This window comes from Rhododendron vialii, chromosome 8a (assembly GCF_030253575.1).
Source record: "Rhododendron vialii isolate Sample 1 chromosome 8a, ASM3025357v1".
Lineage (NCBI taxonomy): Eukaryota > Viridiplantae > Streptophyta > Magnoliopsida > Ericales > Ericaceae > Rhododendron > Rhododendron vialii.
The window spans coordinates 16,571,333-16,582,066 of NC_080564.1; the positions used below are offsets into that span (position 1 = coordinate 16,571,333).

General features: G+C 37.6%; 1 pseudogene; it reads left to right on the plus strand.

Moving 5' to 3' along the window:
• Positions 1-7,031: 7,031 nt before the first annotated feature.
• LOC131298604 (small ribosomal subunit protein eS6y-like) lies at positions 7,032-7,876 on the plus strand (annotated as a pseudogene).
• Positions 7,877-10,734: the final 2,858 nt, after the last annotated feature.

A 10,734-nucleotide genomic window follows, 5' to 3' on the forward strand; every position in this document is an offset into this window, starting at 1 on the left:
GTAGTAGAATTTATAATTATTTATAAATATTACACACACACATATATATTTTTTATTTTTTAAATATCTCATAGTTCAGTTCAGTTCGGTTCGGTTAATCCACGGTTTTGAAATAAAAATTCAATCATAATCTGTATCTTATGGTTTTTTAATTTTCAAATCCGTATCCGAACTATTAATCCACGGACAAAATCCAAAAGGTACGAATCGATTCGGTCCGGACCGGTTTCACGGTTTTCAATTTTTCTTGGATAACCCTAGTACTAGGGTAAAGGCACGTGCTTCGCACGAAATTGTTGTGTCCGTAAGTTAGACCTATTTTAGACCAAATAAAATAGGTCTAATTTTGTTTTTGTTTTTTACTTAGCCTTTTTTTTAAAGTTAAATAAGTTTGTTTCTTTTTATTGGAATTGCATATTTTTCGTTAAATTGAAAGAGTTTAGATGAATTATTGAAATCTTGACAATATGAAAACTAGTCTTATTCTAAAATATAAATCAAGTAAATTAATAATATGTATTTACTATTGAAAAAGATGTTATTATGAAACTGATGGATGACAGAATATTTGAAATGATTGGAACCATAAATTCTTCTGCGAATTAAGTTTACCAATAGGAAACGCAGTTGTAATAGTAGTGTATTAATTATACGTTTGATATTTCATCCCTATAAAGATATAAGGGAAATTGCAATGAAAAGTAAGAAGCAGAAGTATTGGATTGATCCTATTGATCAATTGTGTTTCTGATAGTTCCAGAAGAACTACACTTAACATATATCTTGTTCTTTATTGTCTTTACTTTCTGCAATATTCTTTTGCTATTACCTTAGTTTTATATCAGTAGTACATATTTTTAGTTTGAAGTATGATGGGACTTGTATTCTCTGAATTATAGATTGGAGCTAGGGGTGAGTATGGATCGAATTGGTCTGGTTTTATAGTAAATCAATAACCAACCCACTACCTATTGATTAAGAATTTGAAGAACCAAACCAACCTATAAAATTCATGTAACCAAACCAATTCAAACCATTAAAAGACGGTTTGGTTTCGGTTTTGAACCACGGTTCACTCGAAATGGAGATATCATCCCCATAGCTATTTGAAGTATTTAAAATTGAATACCAAAACTTATATTAAAACTAGCTAGTTATATAAAAATTACCAAAACTCACTAACATCAGATAACTAAGTAAGAGTAGAAGACAAGTAATTAGCGACAGAATAGAGCCATTGTATTAGATTAGAAAATTAGTAGCCAAGCGAAGAGAGTGAGAAATTATTTGACTTAGTCGAACCTATGTTAGTGTATTGAAATTGTGGGAATAGGTTATCGCATATAGAAGTTTAGGGAATTAATTTGGAAGTAAAATAATAGGGTGGTGGAATAGAGAATTAGATTAGAAAAATAATTTTATTTAATGTATCTAAACATACAGTATCATAGTATACATGTGTATTATACGGTTCAGATCGATTTGGAACCAAAACTGTTAACGTAAATTCACAGACCAAACCATTTAACACGGTTTCTAGATTTTTAAAATCAAAACCAAATCACATCACTACAAAACCAAATCAAACTTGTCGGTTTGGATTGGTTTGGACTGGATTCACATTTTAACGGTTATTTTGCTTACCCCTAATTTGAGCAATGATTGCCTAAGAGTAGAGCTTTGACTATAGCATTAGTAATTTACGTAATCAAGCATGCATTTAGTCCTTAAGTAATTTAGTTGAATGTTATCCATCTCCATCCTCTCCTAAATAATAAGAACCGGTTTGAGGGATGCCAATTTTTGGCTAATTTTTCCAATTGTACCCTTCAATTGCAACCCATTCAGTTTCCTTGGTTGCCCATAATTGTAATTTCACCATGAGGGCCACATATGAACCGCATGCTGCCACGTAGCCAGATTATTTCCCCACCCCCTCTCTCTCACACAACTCACCGGAGCGATCGCCGACCACCACCGACCGACCCACCGGAGCGACAACCACCACCACTACCAGTAGCGCCCACCACCACCTCCAGCGATCACCGACGCACCCCTTCCCTTTCGCCCACGTCTCTATTTTTTGCCCCCCCCCCCCCCCCCCCCCACAGCACAGACGAACAGAGGCAGTGAAAGATGAACAGGTTTAGAGATCGAAAGAGGGAGAGGTAGATACGAAATCTTGGCGTCTTTCACTGTATATCTGGAGTTTTCTTTCGCGTAATATCTCTTACTCTCTCAGTCCTTGCTATCTTCTAGGGTTTTGTTTGAAATTTGTTTGTGTTTTCTGAATTGCCGGCTTTCCATGTCTTTGTTATTAGCATGCTTTTTCTGGAGTTTCCCCTATATAATACCTTCCTTTCCCCGTCTCTCTTGCTCTTTTATGGGGTTTCCTTTGAATTTTTTTACTTTTATCTGATTTGCCGGCTCCACAAGTGTTTGTTAGTGCTAATTTCTCGGGGTTGGATGTATGCTGCTGCGATTTTCGCCCAGAATTTGTCTTAGGATGTAAATAGCTGCGTTTTCCGTTCAGAATTTGTCTTTGGATGTATGTACCTGTAATTTTCGTTTGGAATTTGCCTTTGAATAAAGTTTAGATGACTTGAGGGATTTGTAGTTAAAATGTGTTTTCCTTCTTCCCCAGAATTTGCCTTTGAATAAAGCAATAGAATTTGCTTGTTTTGTCAATGTATTGCGATCGATTGTCAATTTTATAAATTGATTACTTGTTCAGAGTTTTATATTCCATATGGAAAATTTTCCATAGTTGTCAGATCATCGAGACTAGGGAAAATTTTCAGAAATAAGATGACTTTATTATCCAATGGCTTATTTGAGAGGGCTGTAGGAACAGAGTATTGGGGGATCCAATATACAAAGCGTTAGTAGGGCTCTATTGCTGAAGGTGATATACTTCTAGCTAACTTTGAGTTTAGGCTCATCAATTTAATCCGGATCATCATCTGTGAACCAGAGGATCCATGGCCGAAAAAAGGCGGCAAGGTATCACATAAAACTCTTGTAGTCTTGTACTTGTTACGATGAAGCAATTCAGAGCAATGAACAAGCTAAAAAAGCTTGCTCTAAAGGTCCGAGTTCTCAGAATTCACAAAATTAGATACCAGCTACTGATGTGGCTGAGCTTGTCCTTGTTTCAATGATATTATGAATTACTTTATGTCACTCATACTGAGGATTGTGATTTCATTGTGGATTTTAATTTGACCTAATCAAGTTTGCATATAGCACAAATCTATGGAACCAATTCTGTTGAAGCCCAAGACATGAGGTTGGCCTATTTTGCATATTTAGGTTGAGTTTATTTATCATGTTGAGTGAAGACTGATAGAAAACAGTTCCCTTTTGATGTCCTAAGATATGGGTTTAGGCAATGAAAAAAGTGATAAAGAAAGGCATGCAACCTACCTTTTTGAGGCCAACAAAGCAAGATTGGACTCACTAGGCATCCTTGGTATAGTAGTATATGTTTTCTATAGCTGACATTTTTGGGTTGCTTGAAGGTTATTGCACAAAATGTTTCAGAAGAAGAAATTAAGGGCTTGAAACAAACGTTCAAAAGCATGGATACCGATGGGAGTGGCTCAATCACATACGATGAACTCAAAGTTGGATTGACTAAGCTGGGCTCAAAGCTTACTAAATCAGAAATAACAGCGCTTATGGATTCTATTACGGATTGACTAGGCTGAGGAGGGAAAGATTTTAACTTTGTTGCGCTTATGGATTAGGAGTGAAAGATTTATCCTGTAAAGGAAGTTAGGCCTCCACAAATCTCTGAGGATCCTAATCCTGTTATTAAGAGTGCAAAAGTCCGATCGCCAACTCATATTATCTCTACAATTTCCGGTGTCAAAGGTATGATATGGACCTTTATATTTGTTTCGTCAAGGTTACTTGAAGGAACCAGACTTGAATTTCACTTTTAACTGGAAATAGGTCTATTATATTTGTCTTTTTCTCTCTATTTGCTGGTGAAAAGTCATGATACACTGGTATCCCTATGCCTTCCATCGTTGAACAGGAGTATGGGGTGGGTGATGTTATTTTCCTGTTGTGTTCAAAACTTCAAACGCAGCCTCCCCCGTTACTGCACAAAGTTTATTGGGAACTAATTTTTCTCCTAATAAAATGTGCTATAAAAAATTCCTTCCAATTTCTTTTTTAATTTTTGAATTAGGTCGTGGGCTTGTAAAAGAGATTTTGTAGACTACTATTTCTCACTCTCGCATGTAACCTTACCAGATCTGCATAATGTCATGTGCCGACCATGGTCCCTGTGTTTGGTGCTCATAACACCATAGTAAGTAACTACAAGGATAGGAAAGGATCTTCTGTCCAGTGGGCCGACCAAGGGATTTTTAGTACCCAAGGCCTAATAAAAAAACTGTGCTCTTTTAGAGTTAATACCTAACAATTTTTACTGCAACAATTACAATACAAGAAAGCCCAACCAATATAAAGTTATACTAATTATTACATACGAACAGAAAATACAAAGTCTCCAAATAGGCAAATACATATTATCTCAAGAATGCATAAGTATCCCTACGTCATGGAAAATCCATTTACGCTCAGCTACCAAGATAAGGTCGTGTTACCTAAAGGCATAAGCAACTGGATCCCGAAACAAAGACACATTTGATTGTTAATTTCAATGTGGCAGATAAATAGAGGCATATATTTCAAGTCCCGGTGACGTTTGGACCTTCCTTGTTACAGTTACGTGGGAAAATTGGTTTTATGGGAAAAGTGATTTTCAATGGCTATGTGCGATCGAAGAGCCCATTATATATGCATAGAGGTTCCACAATCAAGCTGTCCATGAACACTGTCGAGGTATTTTTAAGACATTACTCATAGATGAAAGAGGTTATGGTAGTGAATCATAATAGAACCAAATTTTTCATAGAATTTTTAATGTCAAGTGTTTCCAACAGAACTAAGAAACATAAGTATAATTTAAAAACTCCGTATTCATTTTGGTATAAACCTATTCTGATGGGTTACAAAGAGATTTCATTTGGACTGTTCAGACCAATACAAAATAGGTGCATGGAACGTGTTTGACGAAATGCTGCAAAGGGGAAAAAAGAGTTCCTCCATCAGATGATACAAATTTCCATCTTTGTTGTAATATTGGGTTGAGTAGGATTTCCCATGTACTCTGTTGAAATTTTTCACTTCCCGTTCACCGAAGAACATAAAACTTTAGACCTCCTCTTTTGACCAAGACGGTTTCGATCAAGTATATTCTTATTCAATGTGTTTGTGTGTATTTATTGATTACTACGTGATTTTTAGTTGAGGAACAAATTTTGGCCGGACAGCGGCTGGTCTCTTCATTTCTGGTGCGAACTCTTATGATCTTGGCGTTTAAGATGGTGAAAAATTGATTGTATTGAAGGATTACGAAGGGAACCAGAGTGGGGACATTTGAGAGGTTTGCATAAAGCAATCAAGCCAAGTGAACCAGCTTTAGTTTCCATGTATTCCACGATGACTTGGCCTGGAAAAAATCTGGAGGTAGATTCAATCATTCACTGTATCTATGCCCATTAATAGAAATGTACTCATCACTCTTTTGACATACCTAGCATTATCTCGAATTGTTTGTTATTTCTAGGTTCATGTGTTCCAGTCAAAGGCTTTTTGTGCTGCATTCTGTGCAAACTATGACACCAATTCTGCTGCAAAAATCACCTCTCAGAATACGCAATATGATCTGCCTCGTCGGTCCATCAGAGACTAGGTGTTCTCCCTATTCTCGCGGTAATGTCAGCTGGTCACTTTTTTAGCATTCCTCACATAATGGAAAAAAAGCACTTCCATAGAATATGCTTTACTTTTTTATCCTGATTTAAGAACTTCTTACGAGGCACTAGAAAATCCAAAACTGACATTTAGCAACAATGTGAAGTTGAGAGCTGGAATTAACAAGATTTCTTTGTTTAGCGTTGTTGTTGGTCTTCTTGTTGGTTCTCACTTTCTAACAAAAGTTCGTGTTCTTTGGATGGCAATCATGGTATTGGACTCATTATCATACCATTCATTTTCAGAATGTTGGTGTGCATTATGCGACATAGAATACTCCGGTTCTTGGTCCGGTTACATTGGAGGGTCACAATGACAGGACAAGAGACTTAAGAAATCTAATGTGGTCCAACAAGGTTTGTTTTCACTTTTTATGATATTTTTATGCTCCACCTTTCTTTTGCTAGACTGCATAAGCAATTATGGAACTTACAAAATCTCTTTTGTGTTTCTCGATCTTGGATTTGTGGAATCATTTGTGACCCGAAAAAAACACAACAGACTCTACTTCATTTTCTTTTTCCTATACAGTGAAGACAACCCCCAGTTTTTGCTTTCCCTCCACGAATTCCTTGACAAATCTGATAGTCAAGCCCAACCTCAAGGTAGATTGGCAAAGCCAACAATAGTGAGATATCATAAAGCCTAATATGGAGATATCATAAAGCCTAATATGGAGACATCATAAAGCCAGATAGAAATCGTTTCTAGATGCTGATATTTTATCATTAGATCACATTCTGATGACCAGTTTGTGCGTGTCTGAGCCTTTATTTCTTTCACTTTATATTTTGGCACTTGTTTTGGTTTTCTCCCTTCAGATTTGAAATTTTTTGATATGAGAATTTTATGGTTTGGGTTTGGCATAAAAGACTCTTCTTCTATACACCCATAGAATCTGAGCATTGCCCAACCCAATTGATGTTTTTAGGTTTTCATGGGTTTATATTAAATTCCAATCAAGAAAATGTGAGCTAGAAGAAATGAAACTACCGCTACTTGCTTGACATACTTTTTAGTTTTTTGTGAATGCTTCCTTATTTATGGAATATCAGCATATAAAATTCCTTCCTTTTGAAGTACAAAAAGTTGAACAGTTAATATTCCTGTATGGTACTGGAGTTTATGTTGTTTAATAAATGTTCTTTCCTTATAAGAATGCAAAAGTGATTGGCCTTTTATTTTCTCTTTTCTTTTAAATGCATAGCCGAGCTTTTTATGACAACAGCTTCTCACAAGAGGTTAGCGGAGATGCTCTTGGAGAGGTATGCACTTGCCCTCCTACATCTGTCTGTGAATTATACTCTGAGAATTAATAATTACCTCAAGGCCTTTTCTTTGGTTTAATAGGAGTTTAAGGGCTATGTTTTCAAGATTATGGGAGGATGTGACAAGCAAGGATTCCCCATGAAACAAGGAGTGTTAACAACTTGTCGGCCCTGTCTCTTGCTCCAAAGAGGTGGGATTAATATTCTGTTGAGTGTATCTTCAAGCTGGTCACAGTTGTTTTGGTGCGCTATGATCTTTTTCAAAGGATATTTTGCATTTGCTACAGGATACTAATCTGGAACATCTTACTTTGATTGGACAGGGACTCCATGCTTTCGTGGACATGGAAGGCGCACCGGAGAGAGGAGGAGGAAGTCTGTTCGTGGGTGCATTGTGAGCCCAGACCTTTCTGTTTAGAACTTGGTTATTGTGAAGAAAGGTGAGAGCAAACTTTAACACTAACAAAGCAAAGTTGAGGGGTCCTAAGAGGGCATCAAAAATCTGTAAACTCTTCAACCTCTCCGAGGAAGACGATGTTCGAAACTACGTGAACACGTACCGCTGGACGTTCACGAACAAAGCTGGTAGGTTTTAATGTTTTTTATAATGTTAGAAGTTCGAAGTGATTCATTTGGCAATAGAGTTCGTTTTTCCTCTATTTTCAAGAACCAAACTGTGGTGTTGTGATGTTTTGTTGTTTTTACCCACATTTTTCAGATGCACCTTTACTGTGGTTTTAGACCAGATGGATCAACATGTGCCGTGGGCTAGATTATTTTCTATTTTGCTATGAAAAGTTCTGTTTCCAAGTACTTTTCAATCCAGCAAACTATCTACTCTATATGCAAAGTATCATCACTAATCAGGTTGTGCACTCTGTACTTTTCCTAAGTACTTTTGCTATCTATCACCACTGCAAACTCTACAACTCTTATGCTCCTTCACCATCTATGGATAAAGTACAGACTATGTAGAACGTATGTAAATTATCTAAACTTTTGCTACTTTGATGAATCTATGTAATATATCTTCCTACCTATTTTCATGTTCTATTGCTTCTAGCTCTGAAATTACAAATAGGACATATCTAGCTTATATAAAAACTTGTTCCCTTCAACGGGCTCTGCATTTGTGCTGTGCACGAAGGTGCACCTAGTAATTTCATAAACCCTCGAAGTCGATTGTAACATTTTCTCGCCCGGTTTGCATCAGAATATTAGTAGTAAACAAATTAAATCAATCTAATCAACTGGTTCAAGGTAAATAAGAGGAACTACTAGACAAAGTAGTGGTTCTAGATTTGAATGTGCCTTTGCTACTAACAGAGTTGCATCCTACTTAATCATATCATGACCACTGCATCCTACTTAATCATATGACCAGAATATGTTTTTCTATTGAGTACAACTGTACAATACATGCATATGATGCCCCCCGCGTTAAAACTACTACTTTATCCTAGGGAACTTGAAAAGGAGAATGGGTGCTTACGGGAGTTGAGAAGGAGAATGAGTGTTTACAGGAATCGAACCCTGCTCCTGTGCATGGGAGTATAAGAGAGGCACCAACTGCACTCCACTCCACTTGCCATGCATATGATTAGTAGACATGTGTACTGCATGTCTAATAATTAATTATGACTGTGTTTTTCATTTATAATAATAATCTGTCAACTGCAGTACTGATATATATGATCGCTTTTGGGCTTTATCTAAAGGTCCATTTTGGTCTGTTAGACTTGATAATTGAAATATGCTATGGGAGACATGCAAGGTAGAGGAATAGCACGTTGGCCAGGTAGTAATTGAAGAATGGCCCGGCCACCTCTTTCTTTTCATTGATCACTATCTTATTCTGCTTTACTTGCGCGCACGATTATGATTAATGCTTATTTCTCTTAATTTCTCCCCACTCGTTGGTGCATCATGTTTTCCTGACGTAATACGGTGACACGTACATTATTCCCAAAAAATTAAGTCTCTGTTTCTTAGCAACAAACATGCGAGCTAGGGTTGTGAGGTTACCATAGAAGAAAACACTGTTGGTTGGGTAGGGGCACTGGGGCATGCATCCTTGTGGGTGGGTTGGGTCCCTTCACGAGAAAATTTTGTCTAACTCAACACAATTGAGCGTACGTTCAATTCCACATCGGGGTAGCCTCCACGGCAGGATTACTTCTCGACCATTATGGAAGATGGCTGGCTAGGTGGTTAATTTTCACAGAAACATGCATGCCAACTCGAGTCTTATGGCCCAACTCTCGGCGCTGTGTGATGGCCTTATCCTCCCTAGGGAAGAAAACGTCAAGAAGCGAGAAGCATAAGTCCATACTTTTTTTTTCGACCAACCAGAAAATGCAGTTAATATATATATATATAAGAAAACATTACAATACAAGCGGACACTATCGGTCCGAAAATACAGAGAAAACAAAGAACAAAATACAACAAAATACAAACAAAACAAAACAAAACAAACCAAAAAGCGCTTGAAGCCAAGACGTCAGAGTCGGACCCGTCAATCACACTCGTGAAGGGGGGGTTAGAGTGGCCAAGACTGGAGTGGTTAGGTTTGGACACAGAGCAAACTCTCTTGGATTGACCCGCCGCACCAACTTGAGCTCATTCTCCCGCAGACTAAAGGCTGAAGCCGCTGAAAACGCCGCCACCGTCACCGTTGAATTGGTTCCAAAAAACCATCTAGAATCCTACATTTGGCTCCTGACTCCAAAAATGATGGGGAGAGTGGGAGGTCTGATCTCCCTAAGGAGAGAGTCTTAACCACCTCACAACCATGGGCCTAGAAAGAAAACAGGAGGATATGAGAAGTTTGGAGATGGGGGAACCATCCATTTGGTAATGTTTTGTTTGATTGCAAGTCCCTTATGGAGGAGTTTGAAGCTATGACTATTAAGCATGTCTATCGTGATGCAAATCAGTGTGGGAATGCATTGGCAAATGATGCTCTAATCTCGGTGGAGAATTTATATATAGCCTAAATTTTGAAGCAAAGTTAGATGATTCGTAAACACCCTTCCCGATATCGCATTGAGGTGATTTTTTACAAAGACCCTAAACGAAGTATTTTGAACAAAATGAGCAGCTCCGATCATCTTTGCGAAACCCGAGACAGGCGCAAAATGGTCTGTGTGCGGCTACTGTACACCACCTGCTATACCTGTAGTAGCTTTCATTGTTAATTTACTTTATGCATATTTTGTACAGGCTGCGTACCCCACTCTTAATTTCTTAATGCACCGTTTATTTACAGAGGGGGTAAAAAAAAAAAAAAAAAAAGTACTTTTGGGGGCCAAAAAAAAGCACCTACTATGAGAATACAATCATTTGGACAGAACATGGGGCTGTCTCCAAACTATGATTTTCTTTGGTAAACCACAAATATAGAGTTCTCTCATCTGGTCAAGTCCTTAATCAGAGATTGACAACAAAGATACTAAGACACAATCAGGAGCAGTTAATAAGATATTCCAGCCATCAGTTGGACCGAATTCAATTGATATGGCACTGATACATGCAGATGGACCTAATTTATAGGTGTACTTGATGCATACATATTCTAGAGGCTGGTTCTGTGAGGGCTCCATCTTCATTGCTTGGGAGTAACACCCATAAA